The sequence below is a fragment of the Lichenostomus cassidix genome, chromosome 8, assembly GCF_008360975.1.
Source record: "Lichenostomus cassidix isolate B80296 chromosome 8, HeHo_3.0, whole genome shotgun sequence".
In the NCBI taxonomy this organism is placed as follows: Eukaryota; Metazoa; Chordata; class Aves; order Passeriformes; family Meliphagidae; genus Lichenostomus; species Lichenostomus cassidix.
In genome coordinates, this window is record NC_139489.1 from 21,083,960 (window position 1) to 21,101,304 (window position 17,345).

At 37.8% G+C, this 17,345-nt stretch overlaps 1 long non-coding RNA gene across 1 annotated transcript in view; it reads right to left on the reverse strand.

Moving 5' to 3' along the window:
• Positions 1-17,345, reverse strand: part of LOC146434033 (uncharacterized) — a 203,911-nt gene that overhangs the window by 57,087 nt on the left and 129,479 nt on the right. Inside the window, exon 3 of the long non-coding RNA XR_014853809.1 lies at positions 9,371-9,461. This is a non-coding gene — a long non-coding RNA (uncharacterized LOC146434033). The remainder of the gene's footprint in view (positions 1-9,370; positions 9,462-17,345) is intronic.

Consider the following 17,345-nt stretch of genomic DNA (forward strand, 5'->3'; position numbering starts at 1 on the left):
GGCAGGGAGCTGGTGCAGGGCTGGGGGGCTGCCTGTGCCTGCCTGCTGCATTTCCAGCAGCAGCAGCTCCCTCTGCACTGCTCACTCCTCCAACCAGAGGGAAATCAGCTTTTCCACTCTGTCTAGCCACACTGCTGAACCTTGCAGCAATTCCACCACTGGCCATCACCAAAAATTTGAGATACCCTATGTTAATCCCCATTCTCTCTTTGTTGAGAAGTCTTAATCAAATATTCCTCTCTTGCTCTTTGGCTTGGTTTTTTGGGTTTGTGTTTGTTTTTTTTTTCTTTCTTTTTTATTAATAAGGTAAAATAATATAGTTCTGTATAGAGAATTCATTATTTCAAGTGTTGTCATATTTCACTGCTTAAAACAATGAGGACTAAATCTGAGTCTTTTCTGCAGTATCAATATAACTTTATGTAACTTATGCAATTTATATGTAGTCTCTTATTGACTTAGTTTATTCCTATGCCCTCCATTTTCATGATTTTCCGTAAGGTACATAGTAGATGAGCAAATAATTTTAAGATGCTACCCATACTTCTATTAACTTTTTCCACATTGCCAGCAAGTCAGCAAGGAATGAGAGTAGACATGTCTGCTGTAAATTTAATGTGGCTGATTATTTTCAAGCAGATGGACAGAACAACAAATGCTGTAGCAAACATCCATCTAACCTGTCTGTTCTAAATATTGCATTTCTGCAGCTCAATTTCATTTAAATGTTAGCAAATTTTGCTCTTCTCAGTATGTGCCAGAAAGCAAAGCACTCATCATTCCAGAACAACCATTAATCCAATCTTTGGTCAAGGAAAGAACATTGACTTTCAGCTAATAATCCTTCTGGCATTACAGATAACATGTTTACAAAATGAGAGGGAACCATGTCCTTGTATCTTGGTCAATGAATCCTGCAGCTTTATATTTATTATGGCCTTAGAAATCTATATTCAGACTCTTTTGTGAATCACGCTCCTAATTTCTCTTCTTTCTTTGCAATAAAAAAAAAGCTTTATCTTCTTCAGCGACTTTTGCATTTCTTTTTCCAGAAAGTCCATGAGAAAAAATACCTCCTCAATGCACCTGGGACATCACATAAGTGATGCTACCCAAATAACTGACCCATTTCCTAATGGCTTTGCTTTTAAACAATGTCAACTTTTTTCCCCTTTAAAAAAAGAAAACGAAACAAAACAAACAATCCACCAAAAAAGCCCTCCCCCTAAAAAGCCAACCCACCTTTAGTTATGAAAACTTTCGAAGAGTTTTCCAGATAATGTCTGAAACTTTCTGAGTTACTTTGAAAATCAAACTTCAAGTTGGTTTTTGCGTTTTGGATTTTTGACTGTCAGAACAGAGAGGCATTTTTTGCACAGTCCCAGCATATTGCAGGGTTAAGAGCAACTCAGTTTGCACCACGCAAACAATTCTGGGTTGAATACCTGGAGGCTTGACTGGCATTTCCTTCAACTTCACCTGTGTAAGGTGGATTTACTGCCTTCCTTACCCTGCTGCCAAGAGGAATTCAAACTTGCCAGCACAGACTGGTATGGCACATCTCCTCCTTGTAAGACATATGCAGCATACCATCTATCTTTCATTTCTAACCCATCCAAACTACAGATAAAATAAAAAACACTGACTGAACTTTTTTTTATCAGCTTTTTGAGTTGAACACTTTAGTATTTCAAAATTAAGTACAAGAGAAAGAAAATACTTTACTTTTACATTATCACAACCCTGTCATAGGTTAGGAGGCTTTGAAGGTCAGTTTCCCAATGTAAGATAAAGGCATATTTAGCTAATTTTCGTACATGTTTTCCTTTCCCCTTATTTTAGGCCATACAAAAAAGGAGACTCATAGTGTATCAAATAAAAATTGAGTTCTGGTACATGTTTAAAACAATCCTCACTCAGAATTTCAGTTTAGGGGAAATTCTAATGCATAATAATCTCTGAAAAAATGAAAAAAAGGATAACATGTTAAAAGTCTAAACATGAGGTCAAAATTTGAACTATGTAGTATAAACACAAGACATATGATTTGAAAGAGGTAAAACTGTGATTTATTTTTATGAAATCTTCAGAGCAATAATGTCATTGACACAGAGCATGGAAACTTCTTAAGTTAGTTTCTATATTTAGAGAAGCTGTAGCCTACCAGGGGGTTGCCACAAGTACGTTCTAAAATATCATTATAGTTTGCCCTGATATTGCTTCTTTAATTACAGAACTTCTGTCATTTTAAAACTGCTATGAGTAACTGAACACATATTAAAATTATCCTCAGTTTATTATAAAGAAAATAAAGACAGATGAAGGTCATGGTTTCCTAATGTTAGATATAATTTTAAAGTGTTCAGTAAATGAAGAATCTGCAAGAACTACTACTCATCTCCTTGAGTCATTTGTCCTTTTACATTTTGTCTCCTGTTGTATAAAATCTATAAAGTTTTTTCTATGAAAAGTAGCAGTAATTTGAGTGGTCCTTAGGGATCCCTGGGGCTGGTGGAAGGGGGAAAGTCCTTCTCCCCTTCCCACAGACTCTGGGGTACACCCTGTAGTGGTTCACACCCAAGTGTAAGCTGTACTTGGCAAGATTACACTTGATTTGGCATCTCAGGCTCAAGCTGGGGTGCAGCGCCCCAGGTGCTTAGGGCCAGGAAGAGGATACAGCCTCTGCTGTTCTGTGCCCAACACAAACACACACACGAGTTCCCCATCCTGCAGTGGGAGGGTAACCTGTATCCGCCCACTCAGCCCTGCTGTTCACATCCAAGCAGCAGGGAAACAGCTGCTCTCCAGTTCATTTTCTTTCTAAAGTTCATGCAAGATCCAAAGCAATTGTACTCCAGATTTTAGCAATAGGGCAAATATGAGACCAAACAAAAGTATAGCTCAGAAAAAAACCCCTAGTTACTTTAAATAGACACTGAATTGAAGAAGAGGGAAGCTAAGAAAAATGTGACAAAATGTAGTAATTTACAGCTCCTGAGTGTCTACAGTTGTAATAAATCAGAAACAGATATTTTGACAGAAGAAAACCAGAACTACTGTAACATGGGTAGAATTTCTCCATCCTTGAGACTATTAACTTGTATTCACTCATTTTGTTGAATATTACTCATTGTACACAAGCTCACATGATTTAAACTTATGTTACACCACCAAACCAACAAAAAGAAAGCAACAGAACCCACAATCCAATTTTAAAAAATCAACAAAAACCCAAAAACCACACCCAAACAACCAAACCAGACAATTCCCATCCCAGAGGAACTTCACCTCTTTTGACTTATTAAAGCAGAAACAGTGAGAATGAACTGAATTAGGAAAGTAAGAGAACCGATTCTATTTCTAATCTGTAGCTTTTCCAGGGCCGAGAAAGGCAGAGGCAAAGCTCTCAGGGTTACAGCTGACAAGTGACTGTGAAGCACTGTGAAAGACTGTGAAAGACTGTGAAAAGGAATCTTTGGCATCTGAAATGATGGAAATAGCTAAGAAAAAAAGGAAGCTGAGGTCAGGGGAGGAACTTGGGGTGAGATAGTGCCTTTCCTTCAAGATTAAAGTCAATGTTCTTATGGAAAATGAGAAACAAGTATGTTCATTTGTCCTCTCAATGACAGAAAGTGTCACATAATTCATTGATCTCTGATAGATTCTTATCTGAATTCCATGAGAAGGGCTCTGAATGCTTCACAGAAGACAATCTATTTACCTTCCGAATATTTTAGCGAAATAGGGCAGATAGAGAAGACAGAGAAACTAAATTACTGACAAGTGTGACACAAATCGTCCCTGGTAAAACACAAATAAAGCCCACTTTAGATTATGTTACTGCAAAGCTATTCCTCTGAAGCAAATTATGCCACCAGTTAAATACACCATAATGAGAAATAGATCAGCAGCTTTGGAGGTTACTTGCCTCTGCCTTTGTTTTTTAATATGCCAAGCATCTCCTCAGCATGCAGGACAGTTTGGGGAAGGGGGGCTGTGGCTGGCACGAAAAAGCACTGGCTCTGGTGAGCAGCTGAGGTTGCAGTGCACATCTTCATACCATGACAAGGAGCTGCAGCTTTGGTAACACAATCTCAAGAATAAAACACTGAGTGGGAAATATATTCTTCGCAACAGGCACAAGCAGGCTGTATTCTTTTTCATGAATCTGGGAGCTAAGATGGTTGCCTAAAATATTTTACAACATGATCTGATCAACAGGTTTAGCCCAACACTGACAGCAAACTGAATGGTCTCTCTTTTCTCTAAGGTTCAAGGGCAGCCAGGAAGTGAACTGAAGAACACTTTAGTTCTACCAGTCCTAAAAAATTAAAGGGAAAATTTTAAAATGTGATTCCTACCTTCCTAAACCCTTAATTAAAAAAAAAAAATTAAAAAGCCTAGGCAGAAGGAATGAACTAAATCCATCTGAAAATACAGATTTTTAAAAAGAGCCAAAAAACCAAAAAAAATCACTGTCACAAAGGAAGTGTATAATCTAGTTAACATATAAATACACAAAACAAGTCAGAAAGCATGAAGAGACAACTGTGCATCCTGCCAACAGAAAATCTCAGCATACCATACATACATCTTCAGTAACTTCAGGACTCATATGACAAAGTCACTGCAGCCAAATGAAAAGGAACAAATGTATAATTCATGAGGAATTGCTTTTTAACACACTAGAGCTTTTGGCTGTCTAAAAATAGAGTTGTGAAACATAAAAAGCAGTATTATTGTCTCTAAGACTACAATCATATTTTATTTTCCTAATATTGTCCTCAGTAAAACCTATGGTTTGGAGCTCATTCCTATCTTCTGTGGACCCTTTTTCTCCTGTTGATTTATGGATCTTTACTGGAAGGCTTTTGAAAGGAGTATGTTTACTAGTAACATTCCTTTGAGCTACAAATTTTTTTTATTATTATGGCACATATTTGACATACAAATTGTGTGTCACAAATTGATCACAAATGCAGGAAAACATATCCCCCACAGTCAAATATTTCTCCTATGATACACCATGTATGTAAGATAAGGCAAGATAATGTTGAAAATTAATGCAACATAAAGACTGTCCAGCCTGACCTTCAGCTGTCCTTTGGATCCCGTTTTCAGCTTTCCCTCACCTTTGTTTTAATTTTTTTTTCCTCTCTATTCAATGTAAACATCTGGTATATACGTGAATAGCAATGTTTCTACAAGAAATAACCAATTTAAAAAGTTTGTGCAAAAATTAGAGGATGTAAGTGCTAAATCACTGGACAAATCTGGACAACAGGAGCAAATATCATCAGAATGGAAATACATATACACAGTTTGGTAAAATAAAAATATAGTACATGCAAGATCAATTATAGATGATCTCTCTTTTTTTTTAAAGTAGTTGGCAAGTAGCTTTGAAAATGAAAATAGATGTCATCTAGCTGACAAGAAAGCACCTCGTAGAGAAGATTAGACACAAGTATCCTGTTAATGTTAAATACTGGAGACTCACATCTTTATGTTAATACACATATTCCAAACCTGCTGCAGCCCAATGGACATACAGTAGCTCAACCCCAGAACTGTCAGGCTATATTATTTTCAGTACAGTAATTATTTCAGTGACCTACTTTTTCTGTGACCAGCTTCCTACTCTAGGCAAGCATCAAAGCATAAAGCAGGAAGGTTTTATTAATATTATCAAAGATTCCTTCTCTGGTTTAGACCCTACATTTGAGTCAACAGGAAAGAAACTTGATGTAGACATTCTTAGTGAAATTCTGTTGCTCACCAAAACACAGAGGTCACAGAGTCAGTGGTTTCCCCTGTAAGAAATGTGTTTTTATGTTGATTCTTCCTCTATTTTTTCCAGGATGTGGAGCAGTGCACATAGTTTTGCCAGCTGAGGACCCATAACATAGGAAAACATGCATGACAATCTGGCTCATTACTTTCATTTTAAAATGTACCTTCAGTTGGAGAAGAAGCGCAAATAAAAGTGGTTTCATCATTTAAATGTCTTCATTTATTAACATAGGTTTACATTTCACTATTACTCTGGTTTTTTTCTCACTTCAGAGAAAAAAAGATTACATTATTGCTGCCATATAAGTAGCAGCTTATCTAAATTGAACAGGATCTAGAACTAAAAATATATTTGGGCAAAAGAAGGGATATGTTTGGGATAGGCTCTATCTTTTCATATCATAAAAGGGGTGAGATTCAATCCTAGCAGATCTGCCTCCTACCAGCTGCTGGTGAGCACCACAGGAGCAGCTGGAATATTCAAACCTTCATCACTTTTCAGGTTGTGAAAACTAAGCACCAAACTTGTCCCTACATAAATCTTTTGCATGTATCATCAACAGCAGTATTAGTTCATTATTTATCTTCCTATGAGGAGTGAAGCCGCCTTCACAGCTGCCCGTAACAATTTCACCGTCAAAGCTGTCACTACTTTTAAACTTGCCAAGGGCTACTTCTCTGAGCTCTATTGTCACTGACTCATCAAATCTGAAATGAAGTCTCTGACCTTTGAGTCAGTTGTCTTATTTCTCTTTTGACACCAATGACAACTAGAGGAAAAATGTAGATGAAACAGTCAGAAAATAACAGTGAAAGTGAGCTGACAATGCCAAATCCATCTAGGAAAGCATCAGTTCTTAAAGATGCTGAATGCTCTGTGTGAAATAAGGATGCTCTCAGCAGTTGCTGCTTCTTTGGAATTCAGTTGCTAGGCTCTAAATATTTTGGCTAAAAAAATGAAAAAGCAGAAGGATACCTGCAGCCTTCTCCAGTGGCTTGCAGTGTACACAGAAATGTCAAAGATCTTGCATAAGAGCCACTTTTACATAAGGCTCAAATCTCTCTTACACAGTGAGATCAAGGAGGGAAATCTTATGGAACAGTGAGGAACAGTCAGTCCTTTTCATCTGTTTCCCACTACCATTGTATTCACTGTACCTAGCTAATTGCAACTCTCAAAAATCAAACTGCGAAGAAGCTTCCCCAGGCAAAATAATTTGATCTGCCCATGTCCAATATATTTCCCCTTTTGGATCGGTTGAAATGCAACAAAAAATATGCAAGCTGTATAACAAAGGGCAATGTATAATTACCTTTGCACAAAGCACAAAGTTTTAAACTTGAATACTGATAAATGCTAAGGTGGTAACTCCCTTTTTGGGGTCATCCAGTCTGAAATGCTGTGCTGAACTTTAAATAGTCAAAATTCACCCAAGCTACTGATCTGTATGATGGATCTCCTTTAGGAATTATGGTACCCTTTATGAATCCCTTTGAGCTCCCCCAGGCAAATGGAAGACTTGACTTTCACACATTTAATGGCTAATATTAACCAGGAAAGAAGGCAGCTCTTACATTTGCTCACAAATCACTTCTGAATAACTATTCCTCCAGTGTCTGTCCTTCTGATCTTTGGTCTCCTTGCAATGTTTCTAAGATGAGGATGTCAACTCACTTTGGTTTTTTTGTTTGTTTTTTGTTGTTCTGTTTTCACAGGCAGAGATTATCAGAACACAGCAGTAAACATTTCAATAGAAAATAAAATGCAAAACTCAAGGGACAGTGCTGCCCTGAACTGTCAATTATTATAAAACATGAGTATGTTACAAATCTAAGCAAGATGAACCCATTCTAACATACTGGTAAAAAATGAGTGCTAGAAAAAAATGCACATTGGTAATATGAAACGCATAAAAGGAAAAAGGGAAAAATGCCAAAGCAGGAAAGAATTTCTCCTACTTTGTGATTTCTTGAATAAATGACCTATTTCTAATTTGAAGCTGAATACTCCCAAAGAACTACCGTTATTACAGAGTTTGTACAACAAAGTTCAAACTGCAGATTAATCTGATATTACTGGCTATATTAGAGAGAGAAATTTCCCTTAAAATAAGCAGACATAACATTAATGACCTAATATCTTACTAAATGTCAAAAATTAATGCAAAATTGTAAAACAATATATTAAAAAGACTTTAACTGCATGATGCTGCCTCAGAATATGTAATTCATGCACATAAAGAGTTTAGTATCAAATGAAAGACTTGTGCTCCAAGTTAAATTGGGTACCAGTGCATTCACACAATGTGGAGTAGAATCCTACAAGGTAATCAGTTGCTCAAAACAGAAATTTTTCTCACTCCCTTTTCTATCCAGTCTCAAATTTTTCTTTTGAAGTCTCCTGTCTGTGCTTGATTTGGGAATCATTTTAATTTCTGTTTGAGTAAGGGTGGTTTAAGAGTCTCACCCACCTGCTTATAGGCATCAAATAATATTTTACTACATTGCTTGTGCTGCCCTTTTGGTGAAGTAAATCTGTCTAGTTGTTTCTCACAGGAGCTTTAGTATAGGCTTTGATAGAAACAAGAATCTAATTATAACTCACATTTTCAATGCAATAAACTATATAACAAAAATATTTTCACCTCATACAATACAAGAAAAGAGGAGTGAGCATAGTTTCCTGTACAGTCTAAACCAGTCTACAGTAAAAAAAAAAAAAAAGAAAATCACAAACCAAACTTGAATATTCATTTGACTTGATTTAATTCTCCTCTATTTAAAAGTTCTCCATACTCAAAACAATCATCTTCCATATCTATTTTCTCTAAATGAAATATTAGTGACCTCAGGAAATGTCCATCAGGCTAACAACCACCGGGGAACTGCAGCATCTCATGTTACTGAACAAAACAAAAAGCAGCCAGCACATGTTGTGTACTGCGAGGGGATGGTACAGATATTTGTGACGCATTACTGAATGGAGTTTACTCTTGCATGGCTTTACATTTTCTATGTATATTTTTCAAAACATTACAGCATACAATATGTGGTTTCCATAAGCACCATTAATTCTTCCTTTGCCCCTTTTCTGCCTTAATTGACTTTTAGTCATTAAGTACTGAGAGATCTCAGTTTGTCTGTCGAGTCACAAGTAACCCATGTCCAAAAGAACAACCACAGATAACCACCTCAGTAAAAAAAAAAGCTGAAGATTTGGAGATTACATTATACTCACTCAATAACGTGTTTCATCCAAGGTGAAACTGTGTTATTCCATAGGCAAGCTGAGATTTTCAAATCTGTTTTAAAGACGTGTACACCACAACAAGGCATTCAAAGTTCCTGAGCATTAAAAATGTTGTTCACTCGAGGAAGAACTGGGACAAACACTGGTTGCCAGAGATAGTTAGCACTGCATTACAGTTCTTAAGGTCAGTGGCATTTTGCTTTCCAGGTGTAAAAAGAAAAATTCCTATAGGAACACCCTATTTCATTTAAAACATCCAGATAATTCCAATTTAAAAAATTCCATTTAAAATTACTGAATTATGCAAAAGAAATAGCATCTACTTACCATGTCAGTTTGTTGGGATAGGAATCACACATTTCGAATTCAAATTTTTTGGTAAAACAGGTTTCCAAATATGTAAATACATTCAGGGATTCTGTGGAGACAATAGAGAAGCAACATCAATGTTTGTGCAGAGTCTGTTATTTAGGAGTGCTACAGTATACAGTTACAGTATTCCAGTGATATTATATATTAGCCCTATGACAATTTTGAAAACCTCTTTTTATAAAAAAATGAGAATTTTGGTATATGTATTTTTTATTTCATATAGAGTCAGTCTGTCTCATTTAGGAACACGATGTCCTGGAAAAAATGCCTTTTTTTTTTTTTTTAAACAAGAGAACAAGAATTTTCTATTCAGCTACAATAATCACTTTCCAGCTAGCACATTCATCAAAGAATGAGCAATTCACTAGGGTAACATATGCAGGAGCTTGCTTGTATATATTCATATTGTCTTCTGCCTGAAAAGAGTTAAATAGAGCATATAAATGATGAATACAGAGCGTCTTGGGATACAAAACAACTAAAATGGGTTAATTAGTGAAAAACATGCATCAGAGTATAAGGCTCAACTGTAAATGTTACGGTTTTTTAAACCAATTATATCTGCTGATAGTATTCGGGATTGTGGATAATATATATAAAAAGATGTTAATTTTCAAAAGGAGTTGAGTGGAACATATTCAACAGTAAGAAATTTTCATTGTTTGAACAATAGTTCAGATGCATTCGCATTAAACATACATTAGTGAATACATTTCTTTGACATGCTCATATATAAGCATAATATGTAAGTGACCTAGAAAATACAGACATTGTATAATCAATGACAAAAATATTGAGACAGATAAGCCCTGAGATCTTTGATCAAATATATTCTTTGGCAAACAAACAAAACATGTTATCCTGACAAATAATATTCTTTGGAGCACTGGCAGCGTGCGTTCCGCCAGCACCGCCCTCCGAGGCGCTGTGCAGCAGCGCGGCTAGGGAGAGGATGGGAGCCCATGGATGCACCCTGAACTCCAGTGCCCTGTGCAGGGCACGACTAGCACTGCTGCCAGCCTTCTGAGCAGCTGGATCGCTCTCCCTTTGTGCTTTGTCATGTTGCAGAGAGCTGACCCAGCTGCTGTCATTTATTTTGACAAACAAGAAATACACACTCAGGTTGGTAAAAAGATGAGTTTTATACAGAGAAGAAATAATGTGACCTCTATTCAAGTGCCAGCAAGGTGTTTTAGGATTTTATGAATTTTTCTTTTATCTAAAAGGGTACTGCACAGTGCTGTTTTCCCAAATTTTGCCTATACTATACTTTCTGCCAAATCAGTGAGATTTGTTAGCTGGCTGAAATGAATACTAACATGCCATTGGTATTTAACTGAAAATGCTCCGAGTTTTCTCCTATGATTCTCTGCTTGGTTCACTATGTTTGTGTCTTTGGGCTTCCGAAGAAAGAGACACCAGAATAGAAAGGACAAATCTCCTCCAAGGTCTGTAGTTGGAAGAGACTCCTGAGAGTCTGAAATACGCTAATTCAAGACAATTACAGCCTTTTGGTTAAAACAATCTTCTGGAACTGAGACAATTTGCAGTCATAATACTGTTTCATACTGTCTTTGGAAACCAATGCCTCATGACATAGCTGTGTGGATCTCTGTGATCACCCTGTTAAATTTATCTGTACAATGTGTTCATACAGAACCTTACACAGGAGAGTGCAATGCTGATTAAAAAAACATGAACTTTTGACAGAGCAGTAGTTTGCTACAATTAAATTAAAAGAATTAATGAAGTATTTAAGAAATACTTGTTATTTTTAATATCAACACTAAAGTGAAACTGTAAAGTCCTCACTTTAACTTATGCATTTTTGAAGTAAAAATTATGTAATTCCAAACACGTAGACAAAGTCTCTTCATATACGGATGTTCTCAATTTGGGTTAGGCAATTGACATTTTAAATATGGGTTGGAAGAGGATATACATCAGAGTATGCAGATAGAAATGTTAAAATACATATTTTATTTTGACAAGTAAAAGCTCTGTCAGAAGGTCTTTGATTCACAAAGCTGGAATACATTCATAGTTTTGAAATATGATCCTTTATCATATTCACTTCTTAGACAGGTTAATGTCTTAAATACAAACAAATGCACATCAGACAGAATCCAAGCCTGATTGGCTTGAGGGGCTGTAAGAATAATAACAAAAAAACTATTATTAAGTAGATTTAGCATGAAAGGGGTTGATTTTTTCAATCTTTCCATGTTTGTCTGAAAAATAAATTCTACCATTATATTTGTAATATATGAGGTATCCATTAATAACCACATTCAAATTAACAAGTTTTCCATTCAAAGGTGTTGTCCAAATATTTCCTATTGTCCAAATATAACTGAACAGTGACATTCCAAACAAATACATTTCAGTAAAACCCAAATAAATTTGTCTGACAAAGAAAATAATTATGGTTTATACTAACATATTTCCATTGAAGAAACTAGATTGCAGCTGATGCTCAATAAAATGCTTTAAAAAGAGAACTCCTAAATCACTGCATCTTCTGGAAATGCCACCTTTTCAGCACTGTTTCAAGCCCTTTGTAATTGCTGTAGTTGCAGATTATTTTTTTTTCTCCTTATTTTGAGCCATCTTTAATATCACCCAGATAGATCCAATGTAGCATTTAGGTTGGACATTAGGAAGAAGTTCCTCATGGCATGGGTGACTAGGCATTGGAAAGAGCTACCCAGGGAGGCAGTGGAGTCAACAACCCTGGGGGTGTTTAAGGAAAGACTGGATGTGGCACTCAGTGCCATGGTCTGGTTGACAAGCTGGCATGGGGTCGGGGGTTGGACTCCCTGATCTCAAAGGTCTTTTCCAACTGAGTTGATTCTGTGATTCTGTTCTCTCTAAGTATGCAGAAATTACATAGAAACCAGGAATGTAGCAGAACTGTGACTTTTTTCTCCTCCTTCTCTGTCAGTAAACACCTTTCATTTCAAATGATTGAGTATCTGCCACCCCCAAACATGGCCTGCAGTTCCTTATTGCACCCCAGGACACTTCTTGATGTTGAGTACCAACGGTGTGAGCTTTGTACCCTCAGCACTAGCTAGCAGCTCTTCAGGGCCTTTAGATTTAAATTGTTGTATTCATTCTCAGTGCCTTTGGATTTAATTTGCCATATCCACTAAAGGGCAACAAAAACACACAAGAGATATTTAAAAGTTTCTTGCAAAAGTGGGCTGGTATGTTTATAATAGGGTCTCAAAGCTACAAATTTGATTAACACACTGAAGGCAGAGGTGAAGCTGCAAAGTTCCTGTGACTCTGATGTCTGAACAAGCCGCAGCAGTACGGTATTTTGTGATGACAGCATCTAATAAAAATGGATACAACAGAGCAGAAATCTATCCAAGGTGTTTGCATTCCCAAAGCATAGACAAAGTCACCGGATACCACAGTACCGGTGTTATTGTCATCATAATCTTGCTAAATACCAACATTCTCACTTACCCATGACAGACAATCTTTGAACCAAATACAGATAAATAATAGCCAGAGAATCTACCCATGTAAAATTTCCAATATAGTTTTCTGTATGAAACTTAAAAAAATGGAATGATCTGTCAAAAATCTGTATTGTTCCCAACCTTTAACGTTACCTGTCTTGAGGCAAGATATGTAAGATATGTTTTATTACAGCATAAAAAGCCACACACTCAAACTGCCAACAGATACACTGGTGAAAGCTATCCCTCATTCTGTGCTGTGCCCTTGTGTAGTCAGTTGTGGACTGAAATAAAGTACCAGGACTCCCCAGAAACAGAGCAATGAAAAAGCTTTCTTAGCTCTCATTTAGAAGGAAAAGGAGAGTTTTGCCACACTGATCCCTGTTTAAGTCAAAATAAAAGCCTTTAAGAGCAAATATCTTTTAAAATGACAAGCAGAACAGAAAGGCTATGTATAGCCCCAATAGCAATATCTCCTTAATGTCTGATTTCTACTGCAATATTGTATAAGGACTGGAGCTTCCATTAAGCTTATATAAAGAATCCATTAAGCTGGTAAAAATATCAGCAGGTATAGGAATGAAATCAGTCAAAACATGAGGAGGTGTGCAGAGAGGTTCCCTTGGGTTTCTCTCCAGAGTAAGGGAGACAGAAGGCATGTGGGCTCAGGTTTGCTCAAGCTTGGCTGCTGTGTCAGAGCGGCAGGGGCCAATTGCCAGAATTGGTGTTTAGGGAGGGCTGAAATCCTCAGGGTTGTCGCTTGACTGGAAACATCAGTTATCACCTTGATACCACTGCCTTAGAGAAGTCAAAATAGGCAGGCAGAGCAGGAGGAGGATCTGAAGTGTGAACATGCAGAGGCTTCCCTGCTGGTAGGTGGGATGGTGACAGTAGGTTATTTCTGCAGCCACTGGAGGAAGGAAAATTCCTGTATGCTATATCTATGGATACAGAGCCTTATTAAGACCTTGAAGCTAAATCCTGTGCCTGTGCATACACAGTGGTGCCTCAGTGTTATTTCTTGGGCAATTCCCATACCAAATGCAGTGTAAATTGAAAGTTTTCCAGAGGTATCTCTGGGCAATGAGCAGTTAAGTCTGCTGTGCAGCTGCACAGGAGTCACAATGCTCCCTGGCTGTACAGCAGAGCTCCTCCTGCACTGCAGCACACTTGGCTCTTGGTGAGAGCCAAACACAGACAGTACTGGCGATGCATCTCTCAGTAGATGCTCAGGTAAACTCTCAGAACACAAAGAGCACCTCTTTCTGAATCAGTAGTTTGGCTGTCTTGCTGTCTAACAGTCCCCATAGTCATCATCTCTCTCTCTTAGGGTGTGTTTCTCCATTTTCTTGGTCCAGTAGAACTAGTTTAAGTTATTAACCTGATTCCCGTCCCGTTCTCCTGGTTGGCCTGACACAGTTCCCTGCCTTCCTCCTCTGGTGACCAAGCCTATGAAGTGGCCACTGAGAATGCCAAAGAACAGGACAGCACTCTGCAACAGCTCTTGGTCTTCATATAAACATAACAAAAAAGTTTTTTTATATTTGCTTGTATCTCAGAGAGTCCCCAAATACCACCAGAAACAGACCCGTTCCCATACACAATTGCTTCTTTAAGAGACAACTAAGTCTTTCTGGAATGGATAAGAATTTTATCACATAATACAAGTCCTAAATGATAATACCCTTATCTTATTCTTGGCTAGCGACTTCCTTGAAGTGTCTGTTCTTACATTACCATTCTAAACGGAGGAACAAAACATAGCAGCCTACATAAATCATCTACTAGAAACCCTGCAATTAAAAATATGACCAGGAATAACCCTGCATTCAAAAAATAACTGTGAAGTTTGCTTTATTGAAATAAAATGTCTTAGCCAAAACCACAAAGAAAGAGTCTGCATTTTCATAATAAGATTTCTGTTCCATTAAGAAAATATTTTCCATATTAAAAACAATTGACTTGCTGCAAACAAATTTCACTAAGTTTCTTACTAAAAGAAAATGCAAGAATCAATTAAATACTAAGAAAAATCAAAGAAACAAATAGGAAACCAAGATGAAATGTTAGCAGCTACACGCTCCAGAATTGACACTGTTCTTGTAGATAATTAATATGCTCACATTATTTATTGAAACATCCAGTCAACATGTATGAACTATGCTTGCAGAATAAAACAATGATCAAGGATCATGGATTTTGTAGTGAGATGAAAATGATAGATACCTTTTTATGTGAGGAATAGAGTATAGGATTGAGGAATTTGCCATGGTCACTTTAACTAAAAGCATGGCCATACGATGTATTTACAGTGCACAAGGGTATTATTAAACATATTTAGATAAATGCCCATGTTCTCACTTTTTATGCATTGTCAGATTGCATATAAACTCTAATTCAAATAAAAGATGTAAAACCTTGCAATTGCTATGTCAAACAGCCTTGTAAGTAGCTGAGTAATTCCATCACCTCTCAAATTTAACTTCCCCATTAGTGCTTGTGTAATCCAAAAAACTAGGGGAGTAAGGTAGGTAAAACATTTCAGTGCAGCTTATTCTAAATAGAATGTTAATCAAGGTTAAAAAGAAATAATCGAATTCCAGGAATAATTCCAGTAATTATCATGTCTGAAGAATAAAACCTGGGGTTTTTTATTTCATAACACTTTCTACTAATTACAGTAGGTTTTCATAATTTAAATATCAGAAACATGGACCCTTGTCTAGGTTCACAGCTACCTCTGGAAAAACACGCTGCCAACATATACTCACAGTCACAGACTCACAGAATGGGTCAGGTTGGAAGGGAGCACAGCACATCATCTGGTCTCACCTCCTGCCCAAGCAGGGTCATCCCAGAGCACATTGCACAGGATTGCAGCCAGACAGCTCTGGAATCTCTCCAGTGAAGGAGACTCCACACCCTCTCTGGGCAACCTGCTCCTTTACACAGTCACCAGGACACTGAAGAAGTCCTTCCTCACGTTCAGGTGGAACGTCCTGTGCATCAGTTCCTGCCAGTTGCCTCTTGTCCTGTTGCCTGGCCCCATGGAGCAGAGCCTGGTGCCTGCTCTGACCCTCCCTGCAGACACTGACAGACAGTGATGAGGTTCCCTCTCAGTCATCTCTTATCAAGGCCAAACAGGCCCAGTTCCCTCAGCCTTTCCTCGTAAGGGAGATGCTCCAGTACCCCAGTCACCTCTGTCACCCTCTGCTGGACCTACTCCAAGAGCTCTGTGTCCCGAATGTGCTGAGGAGCCCAGAACTGGACACAGCACTCCAGATGTGCCTCCCCAGGGCAGAGCAGAGGGGCAGGATCACCCCTGTGTGATGTCAGTGGTGTCAATGCTCTGCCTAATGCAACCCAAGATGCCATTGGCCTCCTTGGCCACAAAGACACCCTGCTAGCTCATGGACAGCTTGCTGTTCACCAGGATCCCCAGGGCCTTCTCCACAGAGCTGATTTCCAGCAGGTTGATGCAGTAGAATGACTTCAACCTGCCTCCTCAGGAAGAGGACTAAATAGGCATTTTTACTCCTCCTCACATGCCTTGAGCACATGACCACATTTCACAATGGTGGGATCTTGCTCTTAGTGGGACAAGGTGTATCTGCCTTTGATATTCCAGAAAATACAGCCTGTTTGCTAAATGCTGTTGGTTAATGATAATCCATCTTTCACAAAGCTCTATTACATTCACCCTGTGAAGACAGTTTAAACTGAATAAATGCAAATCAGTGATCACATTTGAACTTGACAAGGGAAGGGCTTGATGTTTGCTACTACATTTACTATAGAAAATTTGTTTTCTTCCTCTTTTAAGGAAATTTTTTTTATTTTCTACATATGCTAAGAATTTCTCTGTCCAGTTTCACTAAATACCACCTTCTGTAACTGTGAATGAACTTTTCCCACAAGAAACAACCTCTGAAAATGGCTTTAAACCAACATTTCATCGGTAATTGACCAGCCAGAAAACTCTCTATTGACCTGAAGTAGCTCAGTAAAGTAGATGTAATAGTCAGACAGAGGACACAAAGAAGAAAACCAGAATTTAGCAAAAAAGAGCAATTTTGGGTGTTTGCGTAAAAGCATCTAACCAGAGAATGAAATCCTGTTGTCCTGCAGTTTTTTTATGACGCTTGGAAAGCACCACTTCTGTCACGTAAGAGAAGGGAGACCCGAGATTTGCTAGTAACAAACACTATTGTAAAGCGAGTCAGGAACAGTTAAAAACACTTGGCAAATTTTAAAGGATATGAGGATGTCCTGAGGGTTTCCAATCTTGCCTAGTAATTTCATAATAAACTGTAGAGAGCCTTTTATCTGTGCTTTGTGTTCAGCAAAGTCACATCAAAGGAAAGAATGGATCATTTACATCCATTTGGAAGTTACTCACCATATGCCTGGGAAAAAAATACTATAGCACTGCTTTAACACACTCTCCTCAACCCCTT